The sequence below is a fragment of the Canis lupus genome, chromosome 32, assembly GCF_048164855.1.
Source record: "Canis lupus baileyi chromosome 32, mCanLup2.hap1, whole genome shotgun sequence".
NCBI classification, from domain to species: Eukaryota; Metazoa; Chordata; class Mammalia; order Carnivora; family Canidae; genus Canis; species Canis lupus.
Genome location: NC_132869.1, coordinates 33,542,616 through 33,559,624, shown reverse-complemented (window position 1 = coordinate 33,559,624; position 17,009 = coordinate 33,542,616). Strand labels below are relative to the sequence as shown.

General features: G+C 39.3%; 1 protein-coding gene across 7 annotated transcripts in view; it reads left to right on the top strand.

The window, feature by feature from the left end:
- The window catches only part of DENND4A (DENN domain containing 4A), a 139,224-nt gene that overhangs the window by 14,218 nt on the left and 107,997 nt on the right, over positions 1-17,009 (top strand). For 6 of the 7 annotated variants that reach the window (XM_072809204.1, XM_072809203.1, XM_072809202.1 and 3 more), the window contains exon 1: positions 489-771. The exons of the other annotated variant lie outside the window; for it this stretch is intronic. The gene's annotated coding sequence lies outside the window, so the exon portion shown is untranslated. Of the gene's footprint in view, positions 1-488; positions 772-17,009 lie in introns of those variants that run through there. 7 annotated transcript variants of the gene reach the window in all.

The window sequence follows — 17,009 nt, the reverse complement described above, 5'->3', positions numbered from 1 at the left end:
TTTTACCTGACCCTCGGTATCTTGGGACCGAAACCTACTAGGTGGTTGCTAAGCCGTCAGGGGGTTTCCTGGGGAGGTCTGAGCGCCCTCGGTGTAGGAGCAGCCGCCCAGACAGACGCGCGGTGCTCGGGCTAGGCACTGTCAGGACTCCCGCGGCTGCTGGGGAAGAAGGAGGAAACGGGTCAGTTGGCCCAAGACGCATCCCTGCCCCCGGGGGTGGTGAAAGGGGAAGGGAAGGTGTTTCGCACCCACGCCCGCCTCAAGCCTCGGGATCTCCCGACCGCAGGGGGAACCAGCGCGCATTTCCCCAGCCACTGCTTGCGTCACGGGCCAGCGCGGCTCAGCCCCGCCCACCTGCCCCGCCCATCGCAGCGCGGGGCGCTAGGACCCCGCAACCCTCAGCCCGGCCCGGCCCCGCCCTCTGGGGCGGAGCCTGGCTAGCGATTGGTGCTTCTGAGCCGCGATGCCCGCCCCCGCCCCTCCGTCACTGCCAAGATGGCACCGGTCGCAGCGGCGGCGGCCGCGGCGGCTGGAGCCAGAGAAGGAGGCGGAGGCAGCCTCGGCTGCGAGGGGAGGGGGAGTCCCGTCTGACTGAGACGGCAGGCCTGGGCGGGCGGGGGTGCCGCGCAGGGCGGAGCGCCGGGCTGGGGATGAGCTAAGCGGGTTCCGAGCGCCGCGGCGTTCAGCCCCTCGTGTCCCGCCGCCGTCGGGAGGGGACAGGGCACCCCTCTCCAGGCTCGACCCGCTGCTCGCGCTGGAGGCAGCGGCGAGGTGAGTGCGGGGGTGGCGGCGGCGCGGGCGGCGGCGGCATGTGGAGCTGTCACGGCCCGGAGCGGTGACAGCCGGGGTCGGGGGAGCGGGGTCAGCCGGGCGCGGACGGCCGCGACCTCCGCCCGGGGGGCTTCTGGGAGCCGGGCGGCCCTCCGCGAGCCGGGTCCGGGCTGGGTGCGCTCCGGCGCGGCGCGGCGGGGCCGGGAGTAGCGTCCGCACCTCTGTGTCGGACGCGTGGGGGGCTCCGGTGTTTTCATTCCAGATTTTCTATTCCGGGCTGGCTTGGGGCTCCTGTTGTTGGGAGGTGCGGGCGGGGGGGGGGGGGGGGCGGCGGATGGGGTGGGGGCGGGGGCGGCGAGAGGGGAGGTCCTGAGCTGGGATTTTGACAAGCCCGTTACGTAAGCCGGAGGTGGCCTTCCGGAATCCCACCTGCTCGAGATTTTAAACAGGCGGCAGCGGGAGCCTGCGTGGCTCCCCGAGGCCCGATTTTCCTCCCAGGCAGGGGTCGGCTTGGCCAACCCCGGCCAGCGTGGGGCCGGGTTACGGTTCAAGTTGGTCAGTTGCATTTTGTGTGTGTGTGTGTGTGTGTGTGTGTGTGTGTGTGTGTGTATTTTTGCAGGGGGGGAGGGCGTAAACGTTTCTGGTCGCCACCATTCCCTTTGAAGTTTATCGCTTTGGGTGGGGAGGGAGGTGGGGGGGGTGGAGAGAAAAGAAAAAAAAAAAAAAAAAGCTTGTGCCCGAAAACTGGGTCGCAGCGACAGCTTTTCATTATCGTGCATTTAAATGACAGATGTGCTGGAAGATTTTTGTTATTGTTCCAGAGTGCTTTTAATGCAAACGTACGGTTACAGCCTGGAGGCTTAGAGAAGGGTTTTTCTCTTTTTCTTTTCTTTCTTTCTTTCTTTTTTTTTTTTTTCTTTTCTCTCCACACCCCCCCCCCCCACCTCCCTCCCCACTCTCAAAGGAAAAGTCAGGACAGTTATTTGTTGTTTGCAACAGCAGGACAGGCGTCAGTCAACAGGCGTGTATTTATTTGTGGGGAAAACGCGTGCCAGCCAGCTAGAGAGACTCGTGAGGACAGAAATCGTATCACTCTGTGAATGTTATTCTTTCCAATGCATTGTGCGTTAAGGAAAATAATAGCCCGAGTGTGTGTGTAAGAGGCAATTTTGCAAGATTGCAAGCTGTCGTTTGGTTGTATGTATAGTCTCTGTTTTCTGCTTGCCCGAATCTACCTCTTCTGTCCTCTTGAGGGAAGGAGGCGGAGACACCTGTAAACAGCGTAGCCCAGGTTACACTAATCTATTGTAGTACATTTGAGATTATTGTAAAAAGTAGTCTCTGGGGGACCTAAGATTAGGTAATAAGTAAGGACTCTTGGGCAAGTTGTTCAGTTTACGTTTCGAGTAGATAGTGCTGTGATCCAGCTTTTGAAAACTTAAGCATACAGAATTTCTGAGCTATTTGAACCCTGTTTGAACTTATAATGAAACAAAAGCTTGTATTCGGCTTCTTTTATGGGAACTCTGTTTTGTTTTGGCCAGAATTAAACATTTGGGGCAGCTCTTACTTCGTTTTCACAATTTCCCTTTGAACTGCAGCTCTCAGGAGTGCAGACTAGCGTATATCATTGCCATTATCCTCAATATATATACTATATGTTACATAATTTTCATTTTCTGAATGATGAAAGATAGACTTGCTTCATTGTGGAATTTTTAAAGAATCTACTTTTTAGGAAAATTAATTGGTCTTGACATCAGCCCAGTAGAAATAAGAGTAAATTTTGGCCTAAGTTTTAGATTTATATCTACAAATTTATACTTCAAAATTGGCGAAGCGATATAAATTTTTTGTTTGTGCAAGAGAGCCAGGAAGCTGATGCTGATTTGTTCTGAACTTTTCCACATGAATTATCACTGGCTTAAATAGTTATTGATTCTTAAGCGCTTGGAGCTGTTGGCCTATTTATGGCAGCTTGAATAATATTTGGGATAATTGGAAAGCGATAACAAGGAATAGAATATATGATATTTATTAACTCAATGAAAAATAATAAAAATCATGGAAGAATTGTAGAAGAAAACTTATTTTTTTCATTGAGTGATATTTACACTATCTTTTTTGTTTCCAGAATTCTTCTAAGCATTCTACTTACTATGGAAACCTTAAGCACTGATAGAGATATATATCACAAATCTTGTATCATCCCTACTTAAATCAATGGCGCATTATTCCAAGTGAAAAACAAGAGTGGCTCTAGCAAGAAAATTGACTTGTCATTCTTGTCCTCTCTGATGTCTGAGATTTAACTTGGGGCTTTCCTCTTTCTAACCAGATGTGGAAGAGGAGAATCCCGAAGAAAAGTTGATTAAAAAAAAACTTCTTCATTGTTTGTTTAATGCCCTAGATTATTGATCATTGCTCAGTAGAATTTATGAGTTGTGGAGAAGTGAAGCATTCCACACTTTATTACTGTATGTCCTAGTTATCACTTTGAATTCTAAAACAGCATACAGAACTTTATACATAAAAAGGATTAATATATGCGGTTTGTTATTGTAGTAGTGAAAAATTTATAATAGTCAAAATGCCATAAGATAGAGGAATAGTGAAACAAATGATAATCCATGTGGTAGATGCAGTTATTAAAAGTCACATTTTCAGAAATATTTTCTGGCATGAGAAAGTACAATATAGCACTGAGAAAAGTCGGAATATATGGAATATACTTTACTGTTACTTATATCACATATACATGGCAAAATGGTAGGAAATAAATATTTTAATAAAATATTAAAAGGTACCTGGATGATGGGATTATAGGCCATTTTTATTTTAGTGTTTATACTTTGTTGTAATAATCACAAGAGCAACATTAAAATATTTTCAAGGGTCCTGGGAGAAAATCCTGAAAATCCCACATTACCACTGCTCCAAAAGAGAGACTATCTTATGATTCATTGTTAGAAAGCTAACTTGAAGTATGGTGCTTATGCAGTACGCAGTGATGAAAAGAGCTAATAATTTGGAGGAAGGCGCTCTCCTGGTTACCAGGCACTAACCTGGTAATGGTTCTACATATTTAGATGCTTATGTTAATATACATTGTTCATCTCCAGCCTCTTCTTTATTCAGACCTTACACCCGAACTGTTCTATATTGATAGTGCCACCTATTGATGGACTGCTTGACTCAGTTCTTTCCTCTTTACCCCATCAAGTCAGGAGATAGCAGCGTTTGAATGGTTATGAGGTGCTCAGTATTTTGCTAGTCACTGAAGATGCAGAGGTAAATGAAACATGATTTTTCTCCTCAAACTCTGGTTGCAAACCCTTTCTTTTTTTCTTGGGCCATCAGTGCCTACTGTGTACTCTGCTTTTTCTGTTTCACTGCTCATGGCCTGGCACCTCAGCCAGTATCTTTTTGCTGGTGCTCATATTCTCTCTTAATTTTCTTTATGGGAAAATATGTTTTGATGGTCCAAACAACCAATTTACAAATAGTTTGGAACATTACTTGATTGTATGTTGGAGAATATATTCAGAAGGGCTGTGCACGTATGTTCATCTACGGCTGTTATTTTTAAAGTGTGTGATAATTTCTCGGTGCCTCCTTGTTTCCTTCTTTTAAAGAGTACAAACAAGTAGAAACCAATAGGGAGAAGAGACAAACTATTAAGAAAAAAGGTGGATAGATACCAAGAGAGTTTTCCTGCTGGTGCTATACTTTATTTTCACCAAGAATTAGTGAGTCATCAAAATGTATAGTAAGAGGTACTGTTTCTGCTGTTCTTATAGTATCTCTTTGGATGCATATAAAAATGCATTTTCCATGTACATGCATACATAAACTCACAGTTTAGCTGTTTTCATTTCCAAATAAAAGCTGAAATAGGGAGATAGGAAATTTCTTAAATTTCCTTTCATTTTTACTGTAATATTTTATAGATGAGACTTTTTTCTGGAAAGCTTTAAAAATACAGAAAATTACCAAAAATACTTTTGGTAATAAGTACACGTATACTCACCATACAGAATGTTAACATTTGTTTCATTTTTGCTTCAGAAATATTTTTATTATAAAAAAAACTGTATATCATATATCATAGTTATCACGCTGGATACTAGAAGTAGAACTTTATACTGTACTTGGACATTGCTGATCAAGGTAAAGTCCCTTTTGCTGTCCTCAGTTTCATCCTCCCTTGTCTCTCTTCATATCCCCTCCAGAGGCAATGGCTATGATAGATTTGCTGTATATCCTTCCATATTATCTTTTAATAAACTTTACATATGAACACTACATGGCTTTACTTTCCATGCTTTTGGAGAGCTGTGGGCGTTCAAGCCACTCCCTTGCTTTAAATCTGGACTCTGCTACTTAATAGTTTTGTGACCTTAGGCAAATTTTTAAATCTTTCCATGCCTCCATTTCCTCATCTATCAGATAGGGATAATAGATCCGCCTACCTCATAAGGTTGTTGTAGAAAGCAAGGGAGTCTATTTATTAAGGTGTTTAAAACAGCCTGGCTTTTTGTTTTGTTTTTTTAATATGCTGGCAAATTTTTTTTAAAAGATTTTTATTTATTTATTCATAGAGACAGAGAGAGAGAGAGAGAGAGAGGCAGAGACACAGGCAGAGGGAGAAGCAGGCTCCATGCAGGAAGCCCTACGTGGGACTCGATCCTGGGCTTCCAGGATCACACCCCAAGCTGCAGGCGGCGCTAAACTACTGCGCCACAGGGGCTGCCCTATGCTGGCAAATCTAAGCAGCTGTTAATATAATTTTATCGTGGTTTACATATTTTGAAACTTTTAAAATTTTTACCCCACTCTTCCATCCTTGTTGGCCCAGTAGGTCTGGCTCGTTGATGTTGGACTGGTGTGTAATGTTCATTAAATGAGTATACTGCTATTTATCATTTACTCTACTGATGAGTGTTGATTGTTTTTATTTATTACGTATTATAACAGTGCCTTGTGAACATCCTTGTATCTCCTGAAGCACATACCAGTGTTTCTCATATACTGGTCATATATGAGCAGTATATGAGAAAGGTCATATACCTGATTGTCAAATGGCGGAGTCTTAGGATATAAGCATTCTTCTCTGTACAGGGTATTTATTGGATATTGACAAACATTTTCTGTTCCTCCGTACATACCAACAGTTAATGTTGTCAGACTTGTGATTTTTTTCAGTATGATTGGTGTGAAATGGCATTTCATTTTCTCTTTTTATTTCCTTTATCTTTTCTTTTCTTTTTCATCTTTTCTTATGTATGACCATTTTTGGTGTCTCTGTACCTGTTTTTTATACATTTTCTATTGGGCTATCTTTTTTTTAATGCTCTGTAGGAGGTTTTTTTGGTTTGTTTTTAAATATATTCAAGATAGTTACAAATGTTAGTGAAGTTTGTTGGTAAAGTTTGTTTTTATTTGTTATTTGAAGTTTCAAATTTCTTGAGCAATGGCCATTATGGACCTAAGTTATTGTGAATTTTATACTATAGTATATTGTTACTAGTGAACTTTCCAATGTACTTCCTTAAAATATGTATCTAAAATTCTTCTCCTTTTGAAACTATGAAGAGATGTAATGTACTGTAAATATATTTTACCTAAAACTTTTTAAACTTTATGTACTTCAAAAGCCAGGTGGAATTTTTATCAACATAATTAGAAACACAATTTTTCTTTAGCCCAAAACATGAGTACTGTTTGAGTTTTCTGCCTTTAAAGTGCTTACCAACTAAGGAATAAAACTGCACACCTATTAAGTGACCATAGACACTTACATGTACAATATTGTAAACTGTTTATCAGTGTTCAGATTGTTTTGCACAGTACTAACTGGATTTCTGTTTTTGTCCAATCTACTATACACGACTTAAAGGACTAAAATTAGTCTGATTAAGCTAATAACTTCCCTCTTATTATTATCATTTTAAGTAAATTTAATTTAGAGTAGTTTTATATTTACAGGAAAGTTGCAGGGAGTTACCCTGCACCCAGTTTTTTCCCTGTTAACATCTGACATTTCTGTGTTACATTTGTTACAACCAAGGGACCAACATTGGAACATTACTATTAACTAAAGTCCATATTTTACTCGGATTCATTAGTTTTTACCTAATGTCCTTTCTAGGTTCCAGAATCCTGTCCAGAATACCATAGTACATTTATTTAGTCCTCATGTTTCCTTTGGCTCTTCTAGGCTGTGCCGACTTCTTAGATTTTCCTTGTTTTTGATGGCCTTGATAGTTTTGAAGAGTTGGGGTCAGATATTTTGTAAAGTGTCCCCCAGTTTGGGTTTGTCTGATATTTTTCTTAGAGTTAGACTGGGGTTTAGGTTTGAGGGAAGATGACCCCAGAGGTAAAATTCTCTTCTAATTATATCGTCTCAAGGGTACATACTATCAATATGCCTTATCAGTGATATTTTTAACCTTAATCACCTGGTTGAAGCAATGTTTGCCAGGTTTCTCTACTGTAAAGTTTTCCCATACTCTACTTTTTGGAAACAAATACTAAGTGGAGACCACACTTGGTGGGTGGGGAATTAAATTCCAACTCCTTGATGGGGAATATTGGTAAAATTATTTGGAATTCTTCTGTAAGGGAGATTTTTCTCTTTTCTTCCATTTACTCATTTATTCAATCCATATAGACTCAAGGATATTAGTTTTCTAACTATGGGTTATTATCCTATACTACTTCATTTTGTTGTTTAAATTGTTCTACCTCTTTCAGGTTAGTTCCTGTGACCCCAATAGGACATACACTATTGTTTTGTGGTTTTTTTAGTACCTCTTTACTTTCTGGTACTACAAGGTCCTCCAAACTTATCTGCATATTCCCTGCCACAGTCCTACAATTAATCATTTCTTCAAGGATCCCTGGTTACTTCTTTTAGCGAATGGCATTAGAAACCAAAATCTGGGCACTGGGTGTGCCCATTGCTATGGGGATGTCATTGCTTTTAGGCTTTCTCTGCACAGAACTAGGAAATGACTATATGCATATTAATTCACATATACAAACATACAGCTATTTTGTATCTATCCATATGAAGCTAAATATGAATTTATACTATTATTCTTTGACTCAACTTTAGTACCATCAGGTTCATTCTAGCTGTACTGCTTGCTTATCTGTAACCTCCCTCCCCAAAAGTAAGAAACCTGACTCTCACTATCTGTCATCCATCCATTTACTTATTTGGTCATTCCTGTCATAAATGTACAACAGAAACAACTGTACCAACTAGAGCATTTTTATGTACAGTTCTTTGTCTTTAGTTTTAGAGTTTCCAGTCAAAACACTGTTTTCCACAGTTATGTAGATCAGAACTTTCCAGAACCTTTTCCCCCATCCTCCATATTTTAATTTTACTTTTTATAAATTAGTCTAAATCACATAGTAATTATATCTTATTGAAAATTTATCAAAACTTATCAAAAAGTTATCAAAACTTTCCTTGCTTAATTATGGAGCCTTAGTTCTATATGACCTTTTTTTTCTTTTCACTTTTGTGACAAAAAAAGAATAATAAAATCCTGTCTGTGAAGGTAGTATTTCTTGAGGTTTAGCCAGAACAGTACTCCTTCATTTGCTTGTTAGTTGACATCTTTATGATTTTGACTGAGATTTTTTTTTATAGCTTCAGATATTTTTAATAGTACATGTTGAGATATGTGGAGCATTTAGTATTTAGTGGAGCATTAAAGATCATTGCTAGTAAACAAATACATAATTGAGTGCTCAGAATGTACGTGTGTTCTTACAATAATTTATTTTTTATTTTTTGTTCTTACAATAATTTTATATGAATTAATTCATTTAATTCCCTCAAGAAGTGGGGGTGGGGGTAAGTACTTTATTATTTTGCCTCTTTTAAAGATGAGGAAATTAAGACACTGAGAGATGAAGCAACTTGTCCAAGGTCACATGGCTAGTTAGTGGCAGAACTGGAATTTGAATGCAGCTGGTCTGACTGTGGAGCCTGCCTTCTCAATCACTTTTATATTACCTCTAAACAAGAGAAGTTCAAAGAATGGTAAGAGTTATGAATGAAGTAAAACAAGATGATTTGAGAAAATGACTGGAAGAGGGTAGTTTCTCAGGAAGTCCTTTCTTAAGAGATGATATTTGACAGAAAGAGTCAGTTATGTGAAGAGCTGAGGAAAGAGGGGTCCTTGTGGGAAAGCATCAGGTGCAAAACTTTGCAGTACAAGGGAGTTTGGGATGAGAACAGAAAGGCATCCAACACAGAAAGCCAAGTGTAGTGAGCAAGGAAAAAACAGTCCATGAGAGCCTATATTGCTTATTATATGTGAGGTTCCATGGAATAAGTCATTCAATAATCAAAATAACCCATTATCTTAATTTTATAGATGAGAATATTGATAGAATACTCTGCATTAGCTGAAATTACCTTTTTCCTCCCATTTTTTTCTTTATCCCACTGCAGTCTAATTTCTACTTCCTGAAATAAACAATAACAATACTTTGGGCCATTTTCTCATGAAACTTTGCCCTTTGACTTCCACTGTGCCACCCTCTTCTGTTTATCCTGCCTGTCCCATAAAAAGCATTGTTCTTGGGATTGGTTGATTGCACTTCTCAGCCTTCACATTTTCCTTAGTAAGTCACAGTTACCTTTGGGGTTTCAGTCACTTGCCAGACTGTTTTTCCATTCATATCCATCCATCTTTCTTTTCTTTTCTTTTCTTTTTTTGTATTTATTTATGATAGTCACAGAGAGAGAGAGAGAGAGAGAGAGGCAGAGACATAGGCAGAGGGAGAAGCAGGCTCCATGCACGGGGAGCCCGACATGGGATTCGATCCCGGGTCTCCAGGATCACGCCCTGGGCCAAAGGCAGGCGCTAAACCACTGCGCCACCCAGGGATCCCCTCTTTTCTTTTCTCTTCTCTTCTCTTCTCTTCTCTTCTCTTCTCTTCTCTTCTCTTCTTTTCTTTCTTTTCTTTCTTCTTTCTTGTATATTTTTTTATTGGAGTTCGATTTGCCAACATATAACACCCAGTGCTCATCCATCAAGTGCCCCCCTCAGTGCCCGTCACCCAGTCAGCCCATCCCCCCACCCACCTCACCTTCCACTATCCCTTGTTCATTTCTCAGAGTTAGGAGTCTCTCATGTTTTGTCACCCTCTCTGATTTTTCCCACTCATTTTCTCTCCTTTCCCCTATAATCCCTTTCACTATTTTTTATGTTCCCGGTATGAGTGAAACCATGCTCAGCCATTAGAAACGACGAATACCCACAATATGCTTCGACGTGGATGGACCTGGAGGGTATTAAGCTGAGTGAAGTAAGTCAATCGGAGAAGGACAAGCATTTGTATCTTTCTAAAGCATCAGATTATTTTATCCAACTACTTATCACTTCAAATGCCACTGTCCAAACTGAATTTATGAACCTACCTGAAGTTTTGCTTGATCTGTTGTTTTCCAAAGACATCATAATTTACTATGGACTTCATCATCCCAGGAACTTAGGAGTCATTCATGATTCCTCCCCCTTTCTTTCTCCTTCCTCTCCATTTCCTGAATTCTGGCTTTATCTCCTAACTATATTCTGAATCAGCCCCTTCCTTAGCATCCCTGTTCCCAATTTTTTTTTTTTTTTTTTTTTTTTTTTTTTTAGCATCCCTGTTGTAATCACTGGCTTGTTAGGAACTACTTCTTTACTTTGTTGCTGGCTTTCCTGCCTTCACTTTCATCTCCCTGAGATTCATTTTCTCAGTATTGCCAGATGGGTGTGTCTAAAATGCAGTTTGAGGGGATCCCTGGGTGGCGCAGCAGTTTGGCGCCTGCCTTTGGCCCAGGGCGCGATCCTGGAGACCTGGGATCGAATCCTGCGTCGGGTCCCGGTGCATGGTGCCTGCTTCTCCCTCTGCCTGTGTCTCTGCCTCTCTCTCTCTCTCTCTCTCTCTGTGTGTGACTATCATAAATAAATAAAAATTTAAAAAAATAAAATAAAATGCAGTTTGAGGATTTTTCATTGGCTCCTCATTGTCAACTGGATAAAGTTGAATTCCTTACCATGTAGTTAAAACTGAACATGGTTTCGCCTCTGACTGGTTCTCTAATCTTAACTCTTATGATTTCTGCTTTCCATTTTCCACTCTAGCCACATGAACTACTTTTGAAGATTTCCTGAATATATAACTATTTCTGAATTTGTTGACCATTACTTATGCAGTTTTTCTGCTTGGAATAACTTCCTTTTCTCCTTCCCTTTTCCTTTTGCCTAACTCTTGCATTTTTTAAGACTCAGCCTAGGAGTACCTGGGTGGCTAGTTGCCTTCGGCTCAACGGCATACTCTTGGGGCCCTGGGATGGAGCCCCCACTGGGCTCCCTGCTCAGTGGGGAGTCTGCTTCTCCCTCTCCCTCTGTGCATGCTCTCTCTCTCTCTCTCAAATGAATAAATAAAATATTTTTTAAAAATACTAAAAAAAAATAAAAATAAAAAAAATACTCAGCCTAAGCATTACTTCCACCAGAAAGCCTTCCCATACCCAGACTCTTGACTGGATTATCAGGTCCCTTGTGAAATAATCTACTAGTAACTGTGTTATATCTCAGGCACCTAGAAACTGCCTGTCACAGCGAAGATACTCAGTAAGAATTTGTTGAGAGAATTATTATAGTGTTGGAAAGACAATATAAGGTCGTTGGCTCTGGATCCAGAATGTCTGGGAATGAAATCTGACTTGGCTATTTGACTACCTGTTGTTATCTCTCTGTACCTCCGTTTTTTTCCCTGTAAAATGGGAATAGTGAAGTCTTCATGAGTTTGTTGTGAAACTTAAATTTGTTAATGTAAGTGAACACTCAGAACAGTATCTGGCACTAAATATTCAAGAAATGCCCTATTATAGCTGTTGTTGCTCTCAGAATGTTTTATCTTTTTTTTAAGATTTTTATTTATTTATTCATGAGAAACACACAGAGAGAAAGAGGCACAGACAGAGACAGAGGGAGAAGCAGGCTCCATGCAGGGAGCCTGACCTGGGACCTGATCCCGGGTCCCCAGGATCACGCCCTGGGCCGAAGGTGGCGCTAAACCGCTGAGCCATCGGAATGCTCCTCTCAGAATGTTTTAATTTATATATCTGTGTCTTCCCTCCAACCTGGAATTAGCAAATAAATGAACAAACCAACTAATCTTAGGTTTTAAAATGAAAGATATATTACTGGCTTTTGAGAATATCATGACAAGTTGACCATTAATCTTTTTAGTAGGTCCAACATTTCAATTTTACAAATTGAAATTGGCATTAATGATGATTAGCATTTCTTAATTCTATTATTTGAATTTCAATACACTTAAAAAAGTTTTTTTTGGGTATCGTTGACACATAATGTTATATAGTGTAAGGTGTACAGCAGTAATTTGACTTATCTGTATGTTATGCTTTACTTACCACAAGTGTAGCTACCATCTATCACCATACAATGCTCTTACAATATCATTGACTGTATTCTCTATGTTGTGCCCTTTATTCCTGAGACTTATTCATTCTATAACTAGAAGCCTGTGTCTGTCTCCCTCTCCCCTTCACTCATTTTGCCTATTCTCCCATCCCCTCCCCTCTGGCAACCATAAGTTTGTTCTATTTATAGGTCTAATTCTGCTTTTTTGTTTATGTTTTTTTAGATTCTGCATATGAGTGAAATCATATGATGTTTGTTTTTTTCCTCAGTCTGACTTATTTCACTAAGCAAAATACCCTCCAGGTCTGTCCATGTTGTCCCAAATAGAACAATCTCATCCCTTTTTTTAAACATTTAAATTTAATTTAGTTAACATATCGTGTATTATCCATTTCAGAGGTAGAATTTAGTGATTCATCAGTTGCATGTCACACACAGTGCTCAAAACATCAAGTGCCCTCTTTAATGCCCATCACCCAATTACTCCCCCCACCTCCCATCCAGCAATCCTCAGTTTGTTTCTTATACTTAAGATTCTTTTGTGGTTTCCCTCCTCTGTTTTTATCTTTTTTTTCTTCTCTTCTCCTATATTCATCTGTTTGTTTCTTAAATTTCACAAGTGAAATTATATGGTATTTGTCTTTCTCTAATTGACTGATTTCACTTAGTGTGATATCCTCTACTTTTTTTTTTTTTTTTTTTTTAGATTTTATTTATTTATTAGACACAGAGAGACAGAGAGGCAGAGAGAGAGGCAGAGAGAGAAGCAGGCTCCAGGCAGGGAGCCCGACGTGGGACTTGATCCTGGGTCTAGGATCACACCCTGGGCTGAAGGCAACGCTAAACCGCTGAGCCTCCCGGGCTGCCCAATATCTTCTGCTTTCATCCATGTTTTTGCCAATCTCATCCTTTTTTATGGCTACATGATATTCCTACATATATATATTTATATATACATATATAGCCCACATCTTTCCTTATCCCTTCTTATGTAGAGGGACATTTAGGTTTAGCACACTTTTCTTATTAACCATACTTTTTAAACTCTAGTAATGCTCTTTATTTCCTCTTAACGTTCACATAGCTGATACTGTAACATTTAACGAATTAAGGTGAGAGGGTAGTAGCTCTGCTAAGATTGGGCTTTTTATTAATTTGAGAGATAAACTGAAGCATGTTGTAGAGAAAGATTGAACAAGGAGGCACAATGGGGAAATTAGAAAACTTCTGAACTACTGAGCTTCAGACCTGCTCAGTATCCCTTCAGTATTTGTTTTAAAATAAATTTACAGATGAAGTACTCATAATCAAATGTAATTCCAGTAAACATTCTAGAAGCAAGTAAAGTCATTAAAATTATTAATACCTCTGCCTTCTTCCATTATTGTAAACAATTGAAACTTCTTCAAATCTTTTTTTTATTTATTTTTTTTTCAAATCTTTTTTATGGTAATCACTGTTCAATTTTTCATAAACTTTTCCTTTTACCCTAAGTTTGTCCCTTACTTTTTTCTGAATACCACAACTGTCTATATAATCTTGGCAAATTGGATAGAAGTACTGTTTGTTTTGTTTTGTTTGTTTTTATCTCTGAACTTGCTGTTACATTTGTAGATTTTCCCACTCTTGCTCAACTTTGATTACATGAAACTGTCAATTTTTCTTACAAAAGTATATTTTGAACCTAGGAATGGTATGAGTTACTAAGTTACTGATATTCATTGTTCTTCACTCTCTGTTTGAAAATTGTTACTAAAGAAACTTATTGTGTTTTTTTTTAAGTCTGAGTTGCCAAAGAAAACTTTTTACTAATAAGCTAATATCAAAGAAACATGGAAAACCTAATATAACAGTCTTATTTTATTTATTTATTTAATTTTAAAATTTTATTTATTTATTCATGAGAGACAGAGAGAGGCAGAGACACAGGCAGAGGGAGAAGCAGGCTCCATGCAGGGAGCCCGATGTGGGACTCGATCCAGGGTCTCCAAGATTACACTCTGGGCTGAAGGCGGCGCTAAACCTCTGAGTCATCCAGGCTGCCCAAGAGTCTTATTTTAAAAGCCAGTGTGCCATGTAATGGTGGCACTATTAGGAAATGCTTCCTTTTTTTTTTAAGGGCATTGTCTTCTACCACTAGGTATGTTGGTTGAGGATTCTGAAGTGGTATGTTTTTTAAAGAAATAGGTACATGTGTATATGAAAAACTATATAATGATATTTAGGCTTATTAGATAGGACTGGCTGTCATTACCAGAAAAGATACAACTCTCATCCACTTTGTGGTCAAAATTGTAGTAAGCGAAAAAAAAAAAAAAACTGTAGTAAGCGGTATTACTTTTCTTTTAAAAACAAGTTTTGTTCTCATAATCTCTAAAATATTCCCTATCCCTTAATCTCTGGATTTTTTCCTGTACTTTGAAATAGAATTTTATTCATACTGACTCACAACTATGCTGAAGTTGGATATATAGGCTGTTGTTTGAACCTGTATGGTTGGTGAATAGTTTTCATTTTCTTAGGCTGAGGAATGCCTGAAGATACCAAAGTAACAACCATTTTTTAACAAGGCTTCCCCCACCCCATGATTAACAGACATTTTTATATTCCTTCTTGACCTCTTCTATTTTGAGTTTTTTTTTTGTTTTAAAGATTTTATTTATTTATTCATTCATTCATTCATTCATTCATTCATGAGAGACACACAGAGAGAGAGAGAGAGAGAGAGGCAGAGACACAGGCAGAGGGAGAAGCAGGCTCCATGCAGGGAGCACGACGTGGGACCCGATCCAGGATCTCCAGGATCAGGCCCTGGGCTGAAGGCAGCGCTAAACCCCTGAGCCACCGGGGCTGCCCTATTTTGAGGTTTTTTAAATCAAATGTCTTTTGTTTGTAAGTAACAGAAATCAAATTCAAACTAATGTTGTTGTTGTTATTTTTTAAAAAGAAATTAATGGGGGATCCTTGGGTGGCTCACTGGTACTGCCTGCCTTCAGCCCGGGGCGTGATCCTGGGGTCCCGGGATCAAGTCCCACATCAGGCTCCCTGCATGGAGCCTGCTTCTCCCTCTGTCTGTGTCTCTGCCTTTCGCTCTGTGTCTCTCATGAATAAATAAATAAAATCTTAAAAAGAAAATTAAAAAAAAAAAAAAGTTAATGTTAATGGCAAGGATCCTGGAGATTTCACAGTACCCAAAGATAGAAGTACAGACAGGTTTCAACCAGGAACTGGAAACTCATCATTAATACAAGTGGCTGGTTTCTCACCACCCTGGGGCAGCATGACCTCTCTACTGTCTTCTCTGTTTTTCTCTAGCTACATTTTGTTTTTTACACTGTGTATAGCTGAACAAGTCCTCCAACTCTTAAATTCATACATTTACTCATGGTTTTGTGATTCTTTTCTAAACCCCTGGGAGAAAATTCAGTTTGAGGCAAGTGTTAATGTCTGGTACAATCAGCTGCGGCTGATGAAACCAAGGTTTCATAGAATATTTCAGGCCCTGTTTTTATGGTAGGGGAGGAAATGCAGAGTATACAACTCTCAGAAGTATAAGCTAAGTAGGTATCTTAAAGGTGGTAATTACAGAGGAATACTAAATAATGTGAAATTAAATTAGCTTTTTTTTTTTTTTTAATAAAAAGGAGACCACTCGCTCCTTGGCTTTATATAACAATGTAACAAAATTATTTCATCCCCAGTCCATAGGTGATTATTTTGAAAGCTGTAAAAATATCTCCCTTTTTCAAATAAAAACCATTGGGAGCTAATTTTTTAGCTTTCACATACAGAATTTGAAGTTTGAGTCATGCTATCTCATGAACACAAATAACCTTATATTAATATAATTATGAATACATCATGCCATTCTCTCTTCAGCAAGCATTTGCTGACTGCCTCTTCTGTGCTAGAGACTGCTAAAACAGATATTTACAAAGATAGAGATGTAACATTGCCTACTCTCAAAGAATTCTTAATCTAGCTGCAAAAAGTACATGTTCAAAGAAACAATTATAGTATTAATGTAATAATCATAATAGTGATATGTATAGGATGCTCTTGAGAATAACAGTCTCTACTGGAGAAAGGGGTTGGGGAAGGCTTCAAAGAGCAGGTCTCAAATATTATGCAGAGGTTGGCCATTTTAACAAGGTCATTCTGGCAGAAAGAAATGAATTTGCAAAGGTGGTGTGGAGTTTGATATGACTGAAGAGAATTATTAGACCAATTTATGAAACTGAAATGAAACATATATTTTCATATCTATCCTTCACATGGCAATGAATACTAGTTTCTTCAAAGGAGGATTATAAATTTTAGAATATTTGAATAATTTTATTCTGTAACTTTGACATCACTTTTGAAAATGACATGTCACTGATCATTGTTTTCAGCCTCCTTTATCAAATATTTCTTAAAGATTTTATTTATTTATTCATGAGAGACACAGGTAGAGGGAGAAGCAGGCTCCATGCAGGGAGCCCGGAAATTTTATAATTTTAGGAGAGCACACACAACATGCACATGTACACACACACACACATGCTATTGTGTGAAGTCTTTTACATCATTTTTTTTCTCTGGTAGAGTTGTACTTACCATTAAGCAAAATTAGCGTAAGCAGTTGGCAGAATGCCTTGTGCTCTACTACTCTCATCCGCTGATTAACACCTTTACTTCTCTTTTCAATTCCTTTATCCACTCATTCATGATTCCTACACCTCCCCCATCACAAGGAACCAACCAAAAAACCCCCCAAAACCCCAGACCTCT